Source organism: Tenrec ecaudatus, chromosome X, assembly GCF_050624435.1.
Source record: "Tenrec ecaudatus isolate mTenEca1 chromosome X, mTenEca1.hap1, whole genome shotgun sequence".
Taxonomy (NCBI): Eukaryota; Metazoa; Chordata; class Mammalia; order Afrosoricida; family Tenrecidae; genus Tenrec; species Tenrec ecaudatus.
Genome location: NC_134548.1, coordinates 164455876 through 164475470, shown reverse-complemented (window position 1 = coordinate 164475470; position 19595 = coordinate 164455876). Strand labels below are relative to the sequence as shown.

Sequence of the window (19595 nt, the reverse complement as noted above, 5' to 3'; positions counted from 1 at the left end):
ACACAGGAAGCTTAAAATGAAATTTTGGCTGGGGTTTCTCAAATCCTGCTTATCACATAACCAGTGAAAAGGGCAAGCCTGCCTGGGGTCTCACTGAAACCAAAGACCAATCCTCCTTCCCCTTCTTGTCTCCCAATGCCTGACCCACAATAACTGGTATGTTTCACAGGAGGGTTAGGGGGTGATGCCTGCAGTCATGTTTCTTCTTTCAATAAAACACCTCAGCCAACTCTGGGCCTGCTGAACCTCCTAAATCACCACAGAAGGGAATTGATGGACTCTTGGGGCCATAAGGGAAATGAAGGCTGCCCTCTGCCCAATCCACCTTCCTTTCTTGCAATGCCCTCCCTACCTAAGCAGCCCATTCCATTGACGTCGAGGAAAGTACTCCCCCCACCCCCAGTGGCACTGGGCTACGCACTGAGCTGCTAACCACAAATTCCGAGGTTGGAACCCACCAAATTGCTCTGCAGAAGAAAGACAAGGCTGTCTGCTCCCATAAAGATTGAACATCTCGGAACCCACAGAGGCAGTTAGACCCTGCCCTTCAGGATCATTATGAGTCGGCATGGACTTGATGGCAGTATCACACAAAGTGCAAGGGCATGATTATCAACGCCAAACAAGGATCCCATGCTAGAGAAAGAACGGCACTGTGGGCTGCCGGGATTTAGAGGCAAGAGAGTCAGAACAGAATCCGCACTGCAGACTAGTTACATTGACCTTTTTTCTGTCAACTCCTGTCCTTTAACTTCCCTCACCTCTTTCATGCCAAGTAGACGAGCCATTAAAACAACAAGCAAGCTAAATCAAGACAGAGGAACGAAAGCAGGGTCAGACGGCACCCTCCCATCACTAGATCCTTAGGCCTTTCCTCCTCATGTGAAAGGTAAAGCCTGAGAGGTTTCACTTTGCCGAAGGGGAGCATGGTTTGTGGACATGCAACAAATGAGCACAGTCAAACAAATTCGAAGAGCCCTTCTTGCCCAGCATAAGCCAAAGCCGGTTCCACAAACGCAGACTGGGCATACCCCAGCCCATCAGTGTTTGTGTGCTCAGAAGGGGGCCTCCCTATGGAGGGCACATTTTAGTTCCTCGATGGCACTTCACTTTATTGTGCCTCGTGGCTGTGGCACCTTTGAAAAACTGGAAGTTTCATGGCAACCCAGCGGCAAGCAAGCTTATCGGTGTCCTTTTCTCAGCAGCACGTGCTCACTTCACACGTGTCTGCGCCACATGCAAGGCATTCTCTCGGGATCTCAGGCTCTTCCATTACGCTTCCATTACACTTCAGAGATGAAAGTCTAGCGTCGCCATGGCTTATTTATGCTCTTGGAGAGCAAAACAGTCATGTGATTGGCTTGATTGCCATCTATGCCTTTTGGGAGTGGGCTGGAAAGGAACCCACATCACCTCTGAAGTGGGCCTGTGTGCATGGAAGGTGGGAAAATGATACCAAGGCACACTAGTTATGGAGACATTTCAAGAGCTTGAGAAGCAAAATTGAGTACCTGAAAAGGGTGGCCAGGCACCCAGCCTGTTTAAGCACAGAAAACGGTACGGGCTGGCGAGTAGAAATGTCCACAAGTGCTGGCATCTTACTGCGCAAGGAAGGAGAGTGGCCCGAGACCCTGTGCGAACCGCCCCCATGCAGGGGTCGCCTTGCTCTCCTGTGACAGTTTCACCAGTTTATGAATGAATAAAATGGAAACACATGCGGTGTATCAATGGCTCCCTGTCCATTTGAGGGGTGCCTGCCTATTTCAGTGGTGAAGAGAGAAGGACAGGACGACTCCAGGGGAGACGAGCCAAGAACAGAGAGGACGGCTGCCCTTACACCAGTTCTCCAAATAGCGATGGCTTATATAACGCACACATGCAGTAATCATAAGAGTATTACAAAGCTCCCCAAAGGCTCAGATGCACACGGTTGAACTGCAGACACTCGGCAGGGCAGGGGTGATTAGCTCTGTCTGACAAATGGAGGCACTCTGGCCATGGTGGGGAAAATGACTTGCACAAGTGTCTCAGACTTAACAAGGGCCAAATGGGGACTTGAACTTGGCTTCTGAAAACTAAGTGCAGGAGCTTTCTCCCACCTCACAAAGATGTCCTCCCTGCCCATACTCCTACTGGTTGAACAGAGTGTAAGCACTTACAGAAGAGCTACCTTTCCAAAGAGATGCTGCCATACTCCTAATAAAAAAGTGGGGCGGGGAGTTTCTCACTGTGGAAAAGCTACCCTCCAACTACAGGACAGCAACTGGATTTATCTCAACTCCCTCCAATCGGGTCTCCTGGAATACATATGCTTCCAAGGTCAAAGAGTAAGAAGGCTTCTCCTACTAGTGCTTGTAGCAACAAGCAAAACAGGGTCTCAAGCAATCTCTAAGTCCAAAAGGTACAGGGGATTAAGCACTGCAAGAACTGAGGGCACTGTGACCAACACCACACTGAGACTAAAAGCTCGTGTCAGCAGTGAAGTGCAGAGAAATATATTGAGATTCAAGCTTACGGGCTTGCCAAGTGTACAGCTAGGCTAATTTTTTTAAAGTGTGCATAATTCAGTTACTCAGTAACAGTTCACTTTTCTTCAACGCCTACTATGTGCAGTATACTGCTCTGAACTTGGATCCTGGGTTCGACTTTCAATGCTCTCAAACCTAGGACTAGGCCAATTGTTTATTTTCCTCTCCCAGAAAGGGAAACTGAGGCACAGAGCAGCTAAGGTCACACAGCTCATGCTAGAGCCAGGATTCAAATCCAAGTGGCTTGCCCAACTCAGAGTCCACATCTTGTAGTCAACAGTCCTCCCACTCCATCGATTCCCAACCCCACTCTATCCAATCTGCCAAAGTGGAATAATGAAGTGAGAAACTAGAAAATAAAGCAGAACTTCAAAGAGGTCACAAACAGGGAAGAGAAATTACTAAAGACCAATGAAAACAACCTATTATTCCGTGATAAAATTGAATAGACTAGAAATAACAAGACACTCCAGCTTCTAAAATCCTTGGCTGCCTCTTAAGCCTTGAAGTGTCTCTGCTTTTCTTTTTCTGCTGGAACCCTCAATAGGAGCACGGGTCACATGTGCTTTCGGTGGGGTTTCTAAAGCAACTACACTTTGTTAATCCTCCTTTCATTTTGGACCAAAGAATACTGGGGTATTTGTGTGTGGGGGGCTTTAATCCTATTTCAGAACCTGTAAAAAAATGTAAACACTTGCTTTGAAGTCTTTGAACAATGAAAACGTTGGGTACTAAAAAGATCAATCCTCATTGGAAGCCATCATTAATGCTATTTTATTAGCATGCCTGGGCTTAGGAAGTTGGGTACTGCTGCACTTACCTAATTTCAAAATGAACTAGTTCCTTTACAAACCACACTAACACCAAGATTGACCAGCCTCTGAGAGAAGAGGTTCACCGGGAAGACACTGCCATGAAATCAACAAATAATACTGAATTCTAGCGAGCCTCCTGCAGCTAGAGAAAGAGACTGTAAGGGCTTTGAAGACCGCCTATGTAGGTGCTTGAAATCATGGATTGTTTGTATGGAAGCAGTTAAATGGTAACTCAAGTCAGGGCTGTACTGAACTGACCATCCAAAAGGCCATCTTTGAAGAAATGATCACACACCACCGGGCACTCCTAAGTTTAGTCAATGAATGAAACCACTGACAACTTGATAAATGCAAGTGAAGGCTGGAAGGCAGGGAGACCACTTACCATATATACTGGAGTATAAGCCACCCCAAATATCAGACGAAGCACCTAATTTTACCACAAAAACTGCATTTAAAATGTGCTGAAAAACACGACTTATACACGCGTGTATACAGTATTTAACAGCCAGTAAGAGACGTGATCAGCCCCAATGAGGGCTATTCACTTTCAACCACCAAAGGAGGCTGCTACAGGAGGGGCCTTCATAGATCCTGAGGGGTAAGGGCATAAACAGACACTGGAATTGTCCTACAAACTTTTTGAAGCCCCCTCCTACATTGGTGCTGGAGGTGGCACCTACTGGCTGGATTCTCCTGGGTGGGGGTGGGATCCCTTAAGGGTAGATTGGATTTTGTGAAACAGTCCTCAGAGTCAAATCTGAGGAACATGGGATCCTGCCCAATGTGTTTCCCATGAAGGTACACCACGTCTCCATAGTAACGAGTCTGCGTGTCTTACTTTGCTGATAAACTGGTTTGGAAGGGTATGCAGAAGGTCTGGCTACTGGAACTGTGAAGAATCCAACCCAAATGAGCTGTATTAAGAAAAACTCACACTGCACAGAAGACCAAAGAGCCCCTTTCGGAACCTGGATTTGCCAGTAAGTTGCCATGAAAGTAATGGCAATGTTGGAAACCCTCTCTAGGCCTTTGTGTCCCCATCTGGGAGAAAAACTGAACTATAGGAGAGAGTTCCAAGGTCTATGCCGATTTCCCTTCTACAGAAGGTCTGGCAAGTTTAAAAGCAGTCCTAACTCACTTTGGCTCTCACACCGTGGACGCGCTCTATAAACCCTACACTACACTATCAGCAGCAGATTGACTACTACTGTTTGCCTAAGCAAACACTAAACTTCGTTTGCACTTCCTGCGCACAGCACAGGCCAGTTAAGGGAGGCAACCCAGCACAGGGCGCTAGCCGGTTCCTGCGCATACTTCCGACTGCGTATCAGGGAACTAACCATCCCCACTTAGATCTTCCCTCAACTGTTGCAAAAGCAGAGAAAGCTCCCGTGCGTGACCCAGAAACACTCCGCGTGCGTGACGACCCATACTCCGCGGCAAGTCCTGGGCGGGCCGGGCCCACGGGGGGGATACGGTGGCCGCGCGACCCGCTAGGAGGGGCAGGGCGAGAACCAGCCACCGAGAGCCGCCAGGGAGGTAGGGATGACCGGGCTAGGGAAGCGAAGTCCAGTCCGGGGGCGGCGACAGACCCCCCGCCCGTGGGGACTGACTCCCGCCCGACCTTCACCCCCTGAGACACCTGCCGGCCCGCCCGCCCAGCCTGCCGGCCGACCTCAGCCCTACCCCGCCGGGCGGCCAGGCACTCGGCCACAGCCCCGTCGGGTGCGGAGAGGCCCCGCGGGACAAGTAAGCCCGGGCCGCCAACCTCTCCTCCCGCCCTCCCAGCCCCCCATGATCCCCGCAGCGCCCGGCTCCAAGCCAGGCCAGCCCCGAGCGCGCACCCACCTCCGGCTCCGGCCACCACCGCGGTTGCCAGGCTGCTCCGCTCCCGGGCCCTGCTCCGCCCCCTCCGGGGCCCGCCCCCTGTGGCTTCCCCGCCTCCAGCCGCCGCCCGCCGCCCTCCTCCGCACGCCGGTTGGCCGAGCTGCATCACGTGGCGGAGACGGAGCGGGAGGAGGGCGAAAGAGTGCTCCTGGTGGGCCTGGGAAGCAGCTCCGAGGGGCGGGCTCTTCGTCCGAGCCAGCCTGTGCAATGGCCTCCGTGATAGGCTGAAGAGAAAGCCCCAGAGACGACTGGGAAACCATTTTTGGACGGTCCGGCGCGTGGAGGCCGCTGGGAGTTGTAGTTCCAAATAGGTTGCCCAGACTGGGCAGGGCTCTTCCAAAACGCTGAGCCACCCTGGTATGGGAAGTTGGATTCAGTGCTAAGCGGAGGCTGCTGGCAAGTGCAGTCCCAGGACCGGTGTCGGGGGTCTCACTGTTTTTCTTCAAGAAAAATCCAGAGGGAAAATTTCTCTAGCTAAAACTTTAGCATGTTTCCAAATGGGGCCATTATTGGGAACAGAGTTAACTGGGTGAGGATAGGATACTATGAGAAAGGAATGTCATTCACTCTGGTGCAAAATCTACAATTCACAAACCCAGCTAACAGCTGGAAGTGTCCTGCAAGGAGGGGCATCCCATTGCATGGACCCAATTGAGACTCAGCAAAAGGAAGGGTTTCAGACAAGTTATTTCTAGTGAAAGTTTTGGGACAGGTGACCATTAATATAATCAAAAGGAAATTTAAATAATGAAACAATTCAGTGTGTAAACTGTTGCCGACAAAATACTGCTCTGTTGGTTCCACAATCCCTTGCAATGTTCACACAGACCTCAGACTGCGCACAATTGAGATTTCTCAGAGAGGTTAGCAGGTTACAATTCAGATGAGAAATGTTCAGGATACAGTTGTCAGAACAGTGTCTTCTCTGCCGTTGCCATAGAAAGGCCTCTCTCTGGCCCTCAGCCCTCCTTAATCAATGTTACAAAGCTTTAGGGCTTCAAATAAATGATCCGAGGGTATGCAACTCTACTATAAGCCTGAACCTGAAGGCACTCAACTCCAGCTGCCTGAATTAAGTCTCTTGAGGCACCCCAATCCCCACGCCAGTCTCCAGCCCCCAAATGTACTCAGCTTTCCTTGTTCTGTGGGCTGGGAAGTCCACTGCTCTGTCCCATGCTCTGGCTCCTGGTTCTGCTGCTGCTCCTCTGCTTCCCCGCTGGTGTCACAGCTGTCTCCTGGATCAAGGAGGTTCAATGCACAGAGATCCAAAGGACACGCTCCACTCATGCACCTTCTCTAGTACTGGTTATAAATTCCCGCACTTCCTGCCACTGAGTTGGCTGATTGTATACCCAGCAGGATGGCAATCACAATAAACCCTGTTAACAACCACTCACAGCGGAACCCTGTGCTCCTATTAGTAGCTTCTCCCAGCTTCTTACCCCCGGCCCACCAGAAAAATGAAAACCATGCGATGGGATGGGAGTAATAAAGACTACGGCTAGACAAAGCCACGTTAACTAATTCATTGCATTGAACTATGTAATCAAATAAAATAAATTTACTCCAAACACAAAGAATAGTATGCATAGTATTCTTTATGTTGTTGTTAGGTGCCATTGGGTCAACTCCCACTCATATTGACCCTGTGCACAACAGAACAAAATGCTGCCCGGTCCTGCACCATCCTCACAATTGGCCCTGTGTTCTCATTGTTGCAGTCACAGTGTAAATCCATCTTACTGAGGGCCTTCCTCTTTTTAGCTGTCCTCCACTTTGCCAAGCAGGATGTCCTTCTCCAGGGACAGGTCTCTCCTGACAACACGTCCAAAATATGTAAGATGAATTCTTGCTATCCTTGTCCCTGAGAAGGACTTTGACTGTATTTCTTCCAAGATAGATTTGTTTGTCCTTTTGGCCATCCATGATACTTTCAACATTCTTCTCCAGGACCACAATTCAAATGCATTGATTCTTCTTCAGTTCTCCTTACTCAAAGTTCAATTTTTACATGCATATGGGCCATTGAAAATACCATGAGTCAGGCACCTTAGTCCACAGAGTAACTTCCTTTCTTCTCAATTCTCAAGAGGTCTTGTGCAGCAGATTTGCCTCATGCAATATATCTTTTAATCGCTTGACTGCTGCTTCCATGAACATTGATTGTGGATCCAAGCAAGTCAAAATCCTTCACAACTTTCATATTTTTTCCATTTATCATGATTTCACCTACCAGTGTAGCTGTGAGGATTTTGGTATTCTTGATATTGAGTTGTAATCCATACTGAAGGCAGCAGTCCTTGATCTTCAACAGCAAGTGCTTCATTTTCAACAAGCAAGGTTGTGTCATCTGCATATTGAATGGAGGTGGTTAATAAACCTTCATCCGATCCTGATGCCACACTCTTCTTCATATCATCCAGCTTCTCTGATGATGTGCTCAGCATACTGTTCAAATAATTATGGAGAGAGGGCACAACCCTGACACACAACTTTCCTGATTCAGTATCCCCTCATCTGTGTGAACTGCCTCATGGCCTAAGTACAGGATCCACCGTAGAACAATGGAGTGTTCTAGAATTCCCGTTCTTCTCGAGGTTATCCATAGTTTGTTATGATCCACACAGTGGAATGCCATGGCATAGTGCATAAAACACAAGTAGACATCTTTCTATCTTTCCGGTATTCTCCACTTTCAGCCAAGATCCATCTGGCATAAGAAAAGATATTCCTTGTTCTATATCTTCTTCTGAATCTGGCCTGAATTTTTGGTAGTTCCCTTTCAGTGTACTGCTGCAACCTTTGTTGGATGATCTTCAGCAAAATTTTACTTGCATGTGATATCAATGATATTGCTCTATGGTTTGAGCATTCTGTTGAGTCGCTTTTCTTAGGAATGGGTACAAATATGGATCTCTTTCTCTTAGTTAGCCGAGTATATTCCTTACACTGCACAATAAGTCTAATAACTTTAAGTAGTATTAGTTCAACATGATCTAAGTAACCCAATTCCATTGCATTAATTCTGACTCATAGTGAACCTGTACTATAGGACAGGCTAGAACTGCCCCCTGTGAGTTTCCAAGACTATATTTCTTTATGGGTGTAGAAAACCTCAGAAAAGGTCACTATAAGTTGGAATCTACACCCATGCATACAACCTATGCCAAGGCACTATTCTGAATGTTAAGGAGTCCTAGTAGCGCAATGGTTAAGCACCAGGCTGCTAACAGAAAAGTCGACAGTTCAAACTTACCAAATAAACATGCTTCTGGAGAGAGATGTGCATGATTTCCTTTCTCCGACCCTCTCCACATGTTGCTTCTTTCTCCTGGAGTGGCTAAACTCCTAGAAAGCTGGCAAATAGCACTTGGCATTGGGTCAGATTCAACACACAACTCCCTCCTCTGCATACACCTACCAGAGGACTTCTCACACTCGTTCTCATCATTTGCTGACAGCCACCACTTTCCTCCACTATGTACTTCTTTGAATCATACTCACCTTTGCATTGGAGTTCAAAAAGGTGCTGAGGAAATTTGATTCATTCTCAACTACATGCATTGCATACCAGAAGGGCTGCAGAAGAACTCTGGATTGCCAATATCTGGGAATCTTGAGGCCAAGGGACAGAGGGAAATGTGGATAGGCGTAAAGGGGAAGGTGCTGGATGGTGCACCTGGCATACAGAAATCCCTTAATAAGCCCAGTGCCATTGGCTCAAGCTGGAGTGGTCCACCCCAGGCCAGACCAGCTCTATGAGGACAAAGCCTAAACAGGAAGGCCAGTGGAGAGAATACCCTGGCCATCTTGTGCATGGGTGGGAGCCAATGAGGCACAGACAAGCAAGCACTAGGGAGGAGGTACCACCTTGTCCTTGGTGAGGTCTCTGTATTCTTGGCCAAGTCCTGCCCCCCATCAGACAGAGAGTGCATCTGCCGGCTTAAAGTGTGCGCGTGTGTTTGTGTGTTTACAGGGTTCTTCTGACTAACCTGCAAAGGCAAGGAGCCTGGGGGGAGCGGGGTGCCCTTCCCACCCAGGCTCTTGAACAAAAGGGAGAGGGACAACACCTGGTAGGTCTCACAGCTGCTGCTGCACCCTTCCCTGGTGGGACATTGAGCACTCATCCTTCCAAAAGTTCCCTGCTTATTCTCTGGGCTCCATTTGCTCTCTGACGCTGAGGCCAGTGGATTCAGAAGGACCAAGTGGTTCTGCAGTCTCAGCCTGGCGAGCGGCCCCTATTATTCCACCTCAAGTCTCCTGGGAAAGGAATACATTCATTTTTTGTTCCTCTCCCTTAAAGCAACCACAGCCTGGGCTCTGGGCTCCAATCCTTCAGTCCCTAGGACTGTCTTGATTGACATGAACTCAGTGCTGGGGACTGCAACCACCTTGTTCTATTGGGTCCCCTGTTTGGGGGCCAGGGCAGAATGGTGATTAAAAATGGGATGAATTCTACATAGAGGAAGGAGAAGGCTGAAGAAAGAGGTTGTGAGAAATGATGGTGAAATTGGCTCCCTGGGCACTGTACTCTAGCATAAAGCACCTGGAATCAAGAAACCCAGCTGTGAGGCAGAGCAGTGGGTGGGCTTCCTGGTTCAGAGGCAGAGACCAAGTGGTCACATGGCTAAGAAGCTGAGGAACAGAGCGAGACATGGCTGGTGATCAAGGAGAGCTGTTACTGTGGACCGGTGACTGTATCCTTAGTGTTTATTGATCCTGGCTGGTGCTAACCTACTACCTTCCCTTAAAAACAACAACAACAAACCCTCACTGCCATTGAGTCGATGCTGACTGATAGCAACTCTACAGGACTGGGTAGAACTGCCCCCCATGAGTTTCTGAGACTGTAACTCTTTATAGGAGTAGGAAGCCCCTTCTTTCTCCCAAGGAGAAAAGAAAAGGTGGTTTCAAACAACTGACCTTTCAGATCACAGCCTAACACTAGTACCCCTCCATACCTGTGAGTATTGTCTATGAGTTCTGAGTGGCCATTGAGATGGATTATGGAACCCAGCACAGAAGTAGAGTGTTGTGGGAGGAACAGTTTGTGTCAGAATAGGGTAAAGAAGGATGGAAGGTGGAGGCACGTCTGATGTCTGACTTGTGGCAACAGGGAAGCCAGAGAAGGTCAGACATGACTCTCATGCCTTTCTCACATCCTGGTTCAAATCCTAGCTCTTCCAAGTACATTTCTCCAAGCCACGATTTACTCATCTGTAAAAAGGGCATATTAGTGTCCACCCAAGTCTGGATTTCCACATCTATGAGGTAGGGATGTTAGTATCTACTTCATAAGCTTGTTGTGAAGTATAAACTCGTGTCTCCTGCTGACTAATTTCTGCTTCTTAGAGAACCCCAAAGCCCTTCTGCCTTCCTCCTCCATCCCTGCCCCTCATTTCAAAGGTAGCCTCAGCAAAATGGTCCAGCCAGTTTGACAAAGGTTGGCAGCGAGTTATCAAGTGAAACATATGCTTATCATGTGACATTGCAATCCCAGCCCTGGGTGTTTATCCAAGAGACATGGAAACTTATTGAGAGCAGCAAGAAGGAACAATTCAGAAAAGGATGGCGAGAAACAGTTGTGCGCTGTGGTACTTACATAATCTGGTGTCAATTTGGGATTTGAGAGGATTAAAAGTGAAGGGGTGGAGTCTAGACTGTCAATCGGGTCATAGCCCATGAGGCCTCTGTGTGGGCATGGCCTTCTCCTAAGAATTCTGGGAACTCTGGTAATTTCCTCCTTGGAGGCAGGAGACACCTCTCTTCACACCCTGAAATGCTCTACTGACAAGGCACTACCCTGATAGACTCCATGCCCTGGGAACTGGAAAAGTCATGTGGAGACCCCTGCCAACTCTGAGATGCTTACAATGCCACTGGATCCAAAGACTTTCTACCCAGTGGCCTGTGATCATCCTGCACTCAGCATCATTGCACATGTTTCATGAGTCGGAAGAGGACTTTATGGATTGGTATCAGATGTATGGGCTAATATCGGACTTAATGGGTTTGGACTTGACTGGGTTGGGATATTTTCTTAATGTACAATTACCCTTTAAATAAAACGCTCCTATACACATATGAGTTTCTATGGATTTGTTTCTCTAGTCTACCCAGACTAACACATACCTAGAAGCATGCCATCAATTTCACTGAACTGTACATGCTCGAAACCATGAACACAGCTGTGTGTTTTGCTGTGTGTGTTCTCCACAACATCCAGAGCAATTTTTCGAGGAATGGAAATTTCTGCTTACACAAAGCCTTGGATTCAAATGCTCATAACAGTTTTTTAAAAATAAGAGTGAAAAAAACTCAAGTTGGGGGAAGGCAAAGGAGGAAAGATGGAAGCAACAGGATCCAGGGTGGCCAGACATTCATTTGGGTGAAAGGAAAGATAGTAAATCCAGATGAGAACAGAGAGAAACCAAAGCAGGGTGTGAAGGCCCTTGGAGGGTCTGCTAAGTCCTTTAAACTCTCAAATACAAAACTGATGATCTGTAATGGAAACCCCTACATAATTCTCAATTTAAAAAAAGCTTTCTCAAATTGTTATCAAGTGCTGATGGTGGTATAGCTATATAATAGATTACTATTCAGCACTAAAAAGGAAGAACTATGAATAATGGATGTCAAAAAATATTAGACTGTGACACCATACACAAAGCATTACATATCCATTGCTTTCAGAGTTGATTTCAACTTAGAGTGACCCTACAAGACAGAGCAGACACACCACATTGGGTTTCCAAAGCTGCAATCTTTTTGTTGTTGTTGTTGTTGTTATTTAGGATAGTGCCATATTGCTGCTTCTTTTTTTCCCCAACAGTTTTTATTGGCACATAGTTTACATATCATACAATTTAATAGTTCAATCATTCAGTCATCTCAAGGAGAATTGTACACTCATTACCACATCAATTATAGAGCATTCCACCCTCCCATGGCTAATCGCCTTTAGGATGAGTTATGCAATCGCAATCATTTTGATGCTCCTTCCCCCCCTCCCACTGCCATTATTGATTCCTGAAATCCCCTTTCCCGCCCCATTACACATTCCAGCCCTGTCTTCCCTGTATCCCCTTGGTAGCAGTTATTCTCATTATGCATCCACTCCTCCCGTGCTTCCCAGCTGGGAGACCCAACAGAAAACACTGAAAAAACAAAAGCACACTAAAGTGGTAAGGATAAAGTCATAATAGTACAAAGACAAAAATATAAATAATGAGTAGGGGAAAAAAGACCCCCTTCAACATCCAAAAAGTTAAGGTTGCAATGTTTATGAAAGTTTTTTTATCATTAGTAATATGTCATACATATATTGTAGCAGTGTGTAGTTTGCTCATATTCATTCCCAGATAGTCACTCATAGACGTTCGATGTGGTGATTTACTGCTCAAAAGACTGCTGAATAGCAGGGGAAGGTAAGGTCTAAAATGAAATCAACATCAGAGTAGGGAATATAACTGCACCAGGCATGCAACTGACCAAAGGCATTGAACAATGAGCATGACGTAAGTGAGCTTCCCAGTAGACGAATGAATGTTTAACAATGCTGAGATTAAAAGGAAAAATTGAAGTAACCTTAGTAAAATTTCTTGAGGCTGACCCAGAGGTCAGTCTGTGTCACCAATATCAATGTCAAAGCTCTACCCAGCAAGAGTTTTGATAGGACTAGGGGAAAGATGCCACCCCAGGAGAACACATGGGCCTAGGAGTGGTAACGGATGGGGGAGGCCTGGAGCATACAGTCGGGCCTTCTTGGGGAGGCCAGGCTAGTCAGTAGAGACAATATTCCCAGGTGCTTAGTGGAAATTTGAGCCACCTAGTGGGGCATGCAAACACGCAAACAGAGCTACACAAGTTCTGTCAAAGGGCTTAGACATAGAACCGAGCACTCAGGCAGAGTTACTATGACATCACATTTCTAAGGACCAACCTTGTGCGCTCCCCTTGTTGCTAGGCAAATATGAGGTGCAATGGATTCTATAAGATCAAGTCCACATACAACACGATGAGAAAATAGACCTAGTATCCTCTTCCCCCAGTCAGATCACAAATCAAATCAAAGGTATTCAGAAGAAATTCCAACGCCTAAGATGCCCTGCCTCTGTCCCTTATAAAGAGATTTTTTTAATAAACGTGTTCCTTTTTTAAATCATTTTATTGGGGACTCATACTGCTCTTATCACAATCCATCCATCCATCCATTGTGTCAAGCACATTTGGACATAGATTGCCATCATCATTTTCAAAACATTTTCTTTCTACTAACATTTTTAAATGATTTTTATTATGAAGTAGGTGGGAGGTGTACACTTCAAAGCATCTGCATTTAACACTTCAAACCACTCATCAACCGTTCCCTGTCTCTGTTACCCCCCTCCCCTGATTTCTCCTCTCTTAAGGGTCTCTATCCTCCCTTTAGCCTGTCAATACTTGCCGACCTTCTAATCTGTTGTGTCATCCTCTTGCCCTCCCTCCCTTGCAAACCTCCCAAGTTTGTTCTCTTTGGTATGTGGGTCTTTGTCTTGGTGTTAAGCCTTATACTGTGGTATTGGTTTTATACAAGTTTTGTCCTTTTGTGATTGACTGACTTCACTCAGCATAATGTTCTCCAGGTCCATCCATGTCATGAGGTGTTTCCTGGTTTCATCACGATTTTCTTAATGATGCATAGTATTCCATTTTGTCTCTACATGAACATTTCTTTATCTATTCTTGTACTGGTGGACATTTGAGTTATTTCCTGCTTCCTGCTCTTGTGAATAGTGCCGCGATGAACACAGGGGTGCATGTTGCCACTATTTTTATTTGTTTATTTATTTAGAGATAAGCTCTTTAAAGAAATGTTCTGTCATACATTAATGCAAGTTCTACTCAAAACCAATTTTTGGAAAGAACTTTTCTCTTTTCATTGGGAAGGGCTAGCCCAATTGATGCTGATTGGGGTTTGCACACTACTTCTCAAAGACAGAAAGATTGGCAGAGTCAGGATTCTAGTTGAAAGAGAATGCAAGAGAAAGGGAGAGGTACAAGAGGAGAATCCTGAATGTCAGCAAATGTCTGCCCAGCCTGTGTGAAATCTTGTTACTGTCGATCAACAAAATGCCCCCAAGTAGCTCCAGCTAAAACAACCAAATAACCCGATTTGTTGACAAGGTTCTCCCTGGTTCATCTCAGACAACTTCCATCCAGGACACAGGGAGCTTCCCAAAGAATCAAGTCTGAGTCCCAGGAAGGATGAGGAAAGCCAACACACACACATCATCTTATCCAAAATAAATACTCCCTCCTCGCCTTTGTTTCGGGGCCAAAAATGCATGCGAGTTGTGAAAGCTCGTGGTGAGGGGCGAGGTCCTTTCCCAGATTGTCTTCTCAGACCCTTCTTCCTCAACAACGAGGAGGCCAGAGAGCACCAGTGAGCAGGAAGCAATGGGATGGCTCTGGAACAAGTTGGGGAACTGATGAGGAATTCTTGGGGAAAACATCTCAGAGTCAACCAAAAACCTTCTTGCTCCCCTTAGAGCCTCCAGTGACTACCCCAAAGATCACTGACCAATGGGCGGAGGGGCATATGAACCCCTTCAAAATAGTCTCTAGGTTAGGAATCTCCAGGGGGGGCGCTGTTTGTGACCTGAATGGTGTCTCAGCCACTTATTCAACCTTCTAGCCCAGGGGGAGCTTAGCAATGCTTCTAGTAACAACTGCAGACCACCCACCTGCCCCTCCTCTCACCTTAGGGTTTCTTGGGAAGCAAGCTGTCGTCTTGGGGAAGAAAAGGGTCAGCCGCTTTCCCAACCACTGATAGAACACCAAGGGCAGGGCAGGAGACAGTGGTATAAATCCTTCCAACCAAGCAGCCTTCTGCTCTGTTTGCATGAGGTCTTATGGGTCAAATGCCAAGCCAAGAACAGCTTGCAAAAATAGCGTCACAGCAAGGTCCAGGGTCTTAGGGCTGCACACGAGTCTGCAGGTATGCTGTTTGGCAGATTTGGGGACCCCTCCCCCTAACCTAGTCTAGTTCAGGAGGTGCGTGGGACTCAAAGTAGCTCATGTAAGTGAAAGCCTGCTATCAACTGTCAAGGGCTATCTTACTTTCCTAGGGTTGTGGTGACAAAGAACCACAAAGTAGAAGCAAAATTGATTGGTTCACACTTCTGGAGGCTGGAAGTCTAAATTCAGGTTGTTGATGGTGTTGATTTCTTCTGTGGGCTCTGTGCCTCTCTCCTAGCTTTTGGTGGTAGCTGTTCGTGACTATTGTAGCCACATTAGCCTCTGGTCTGGTGAGACAGTTACCCTAAGCCTTGAAATGGTCCTTGTTGAATTTCTCAGCTAGGAAGTCCCTAATAGCACATAGTCCTACAGGATAAAAGCCCATCAAAACTCAACGTAACTGCCCTCGAGTAGATTCTGACTCATAGAGACCCTGCAGGACACAGTAGAACTGCACCTGTGGGTTTTTGAGACTATGGATCTTTACACATAATCCACTCCATCACCAGGGTTCCTGGTTCTACAAGGAGAAAGGTAAATGTAGTACAGCACTGCTGTGAAGTCAGAGCATTGATCAACCACTGAGTTACATTCTTAAAGTAAAGGCAACAAAATACTGGCTCAACCAGCAGCTGGTGAAGATGTCTGAAGGCCTAGACAGAACTGGATGCGATAGGGAAACAGAGAGAGTTGTGACACAGCAAAGCCAGGCAAGAGATAGCAATTTTACAGAGAGGAAGAGCACTTCAACAAATGCTGGTACTGCGTCTTCATCCCAATTCAGGAATGTTTAAATGAGTGCCCACTGTGTGGCAAGATACAGACATAGGTCCTGTCACCATGGGGTGGGATGGTTTACTGAATGGATGTGTATGAATGCTTGCAAAGGTAGTTCACTATACCCCCAGATCGAGGCTGCAAGAGAAGCATCCAAGGCGCTATAAAGGTATTGACCAGAATGTCAGGGAGACTTCAAAAACATGGCGTAGTTCAGTTGGCAGGCTGTCATGACAAGTACTGAAAGCTGAGGATGAACACACTGACCACAAGAAGAGTGGGTGACATCACAGATCGTGTGCTATATGTGGCGATGTTTGGATTGGTTCTTGAGCGACGGGTTTGTTGTTAGATGTCACTGAGTTGGTTCGGACTTATACTACCCCTAGGTACGGCAGGCACAGAATCAGTATGGCGTAATGGGTTATGCGTTGAGCTGCCAGCAGGTTGAAACCACAAACAACTCCATGGAAAAATGATGAGGTTTCCTGTTCCTGTAAAGAGTTGTAGTCTTGGAAACCCAAAGGGGAAATCCTACCCTGTCCTGCTGGGTCACTGTGAATCAGAACCGACTTGATGGCAGGAGATTTTGTTGTTATGTACAACAGAATAAAACACTGCCGCGCCTTGTTCCATCTTCACTGACCAGCTAAGTTTCCAAGCAAAATGATCTTCTTTGGAGATTGTCCTTGATAACATGTCCAAAATACATGGAACGAAACCGTGCTATCCTTGTTGCTAAGGAGAATTCTGGTTGTACTTCTCCCAAGACAGTTTTGTTCCATCTTCTGACAGCCAATACTACATTCAATATTCTTCATTAACACCCTAATCTGAAGGCATCCATTCTTCTGTCTTCCAGTTTTCACATGCATGTGAGGTGATTGAAAATACCACGACTTGGGTTACTTACACACAACTTACTTCTCAAAGTGACATCTTTGCTCTTTAACTCTTTAAAGAAGTTTTGGGTTGCAGATTTGCCCAATACAATACGTCCTTTGATTTCTTGACTGCTGTTTCCATGAGCGTTGATTATGGATCCAAGTAAAATGAAATCCTTGACAACTTCAATCTTTTCTTCCTTTACCATGATGTCTATTGGTCCAATTGTGAGGGGATTTCGCGTTTCCTGACATTGATGTGTAAGCCATACTGAGAGCTGGCCATGTTGATTGTCATCAGTAAGTGCTTCAAGTCCTCTCGGCTTTCAGCAAGCACGCTTGTGTGACCTGCGGACTGTAGGCTTGAGGCTGTGTTCTTCTTTATATGTTCCAGTTTCTCGAATTATTTATTCATCAAATAGATTGACTAAGTATCATGAAAGCGTCCAACCCTGACTTCCACCTTTCCTGATTTTAAACTGTGCACTCTCTGCTTGTTTTGTTTGAAAGATTGACTCTTGGTCTGTGCACAAAATCACCATGAACAAAATCAATTGTTATGGAAATGTTATTGTTTTCAATGATAGCCCTGGTTTGTAATGATCTGCACAATTTAATGCTGCTGTAGTCAATAAAGTAGTCAATAAAACACACACTAACACCTTCTGGACAGTATGCTTTCAACCAAGGTCCATCTGAAGTCAGCAATAATATTCCTCATTCCCTATCTGCTTTTGAATCTGGTTTCTATTTCTGGCAAATCCCTATCAATGTACTGTATCAACCATTTTTTAATGATCTTACTTATAACATTTTCTTTGCATGTGATTTTAATGATACTCAATAATATCTCCATTCTGTTGGGTCACTGTTCTTTGGAATGGGAACAAATGTGGATCTCTTCTAGTCAGTTTGCCATAGACTTCATTAACATTGCAACTTGAGGTTGAAGCTTTTCTTCAAGTCTTTCAGTTTAAGAGATAACAAATGGTTTTGTTTCCCATTTGGTTTTCTAACGGCAGGTCTTGCACATTTCAGAGCAAAGAATGCTTTAGTCCGTCTCCTGGAACTGCCCTTTGAAATCTTCTGTTCAGCTCTTGTACTTCATCATTTTTTCCATTTACTTTAGTTACTCAGTGTTCAGGAGCAAGTTTCAAAGTCCCTTCTGGCATTCACTTTGGTCTTACTTTCCGGTCTTCTAAATAGCCAGTTGCTTTCTGCATGCATGATGTCCTTGATGTCAACCCACAACTAATCTGGTCTTTAGTCATTAGTGTGCAGCGCTTCAAATCTATTCTTTATATGGTTTCTAAATCCGGGTGGGATATACTGAAGGCCATACTTTGCCTCTTGTGGACATTTCATTTTCTTGAGCTTCAAGTTGAAATTGAAATGCACAACTAATGATCTGTTCCATAGTCAGCCCCCAGTCTTGTTCTGACTGATGGATTTGAGCGCCTCTGTTGTCCCTCCCACCAGTGAGGTTCACATGTATAGTTGTCATTGGTGCTGCTGGAAAAAATATTTTTCATGAGTAAGTAGTTTGTTTTGCAAAATTCTATCATGTGATCTCTGGAGTAATTTCTATCTCGAAGCCATATTTTCCAACAGCTTGCTGATCTTTCTTCTTTGCTTCCAACTTTTATATTCCAATCCCCAGTGATTATCAATACATCCAATTGCTTGTTGGATCAAATTCAGTCTGCAGAAGTTAGTACAACTCTCAAATGTCTTCATCTTTGGCATTGGTGGTTGCCAGATAATTTGCCTAGGGGTCATATTAAGTGGTCTTCTTTGTAGGCATGTAGATGCTATCCTGTCACTGACAGGATCATATAAGGAACAGAGTGGGCAGCAGGTGGGATTGGGAGGAGAGGTGGGATAGAAGGTGAGGCAGAAGATGGGGAACTGTGAAAGAACACCGCCCTCCAACGTTTGTACGCCGGGGTGAACGAGCCTGAGCAGTCTCCAAAAGGCAACCTAGCAGCCCCACCCTTCCGTTTGGTCCAATCAGTGATAGGCAATATTTCTTTGGTATTTTCTTCTCCTTGCAGTTTCAAGAATACCCCCTTTACACATTGTATTTCACTCTGAAAACCAAAGAAAACAAACCACGCTTCCCGAGAACATCAAGATACCGTATAGAACCGTGGATAAGCTGAGTTTTTCAGCATATTTTTAATGCAGTTTTTGTGGTAAAATGCGGTGTCTCGGCTGATATTTGGGTCGGCTTATATTGGAGTATATATGGTAGCTTTCATCTAAAGGCCACTTCCTCCCACTGGAACCATGTTTCACCACCAGATCGTCCCAGCGCACAATTCCTTTCTCTGTTAGAAGATATCAGTAACCGGTTGACCCTGAGGTGACTCCAACTCACGTGGGTTGGTGTAGAAGTGCATGCCACAGGATTTTCATTGGCCAGTGTGTAAGAAGTAGAGTGCCAGCCTTCTCTTCCGAGGCAGCAATCGTTTACACTCTCCAAGGACTCTCCATTACAATAATACACAGGGTAGGCTGGCTCTCAGCAAAAGCTTGTCGGTAGACTAAGGGTGTCTTCAGCACTCAAAGTCTCGAATGCTGTGGAGTCTCAACTGACCACAGGCCTTTCCATGCTGCTCCACAGAGCCTGAAAATGTCTCCAGAGGAGCTCAACTTGAATTGTGTTGATACGTGTTTGATTTGCTTGATAAGTTGGGAGA

General features: G+C 45.9%; 1 protein-coding gene across 1 annotated transcript in view; it reads right to left on the bottom strand.

Annotated features, from left to right (window-relative positions):
- The window catches only part of MTM1 (myotubularin 1), a 132154-nt gene extending 126889 nt beyond the window's left edge, over positions 1-5265 (bottom strand). Inside the window, exon 1 of the mRNA XM_075538702.1 lies at positions 5195-5265. The gene's annotated coding sequence lies outside the window, so the exon portion shown is untranslated. The remainder of the gene's footprint in view (positions 1-5194) is intronic.
- Between the last annotated feature and the right edge of the window lie 14330 nt (positions 5266-19595).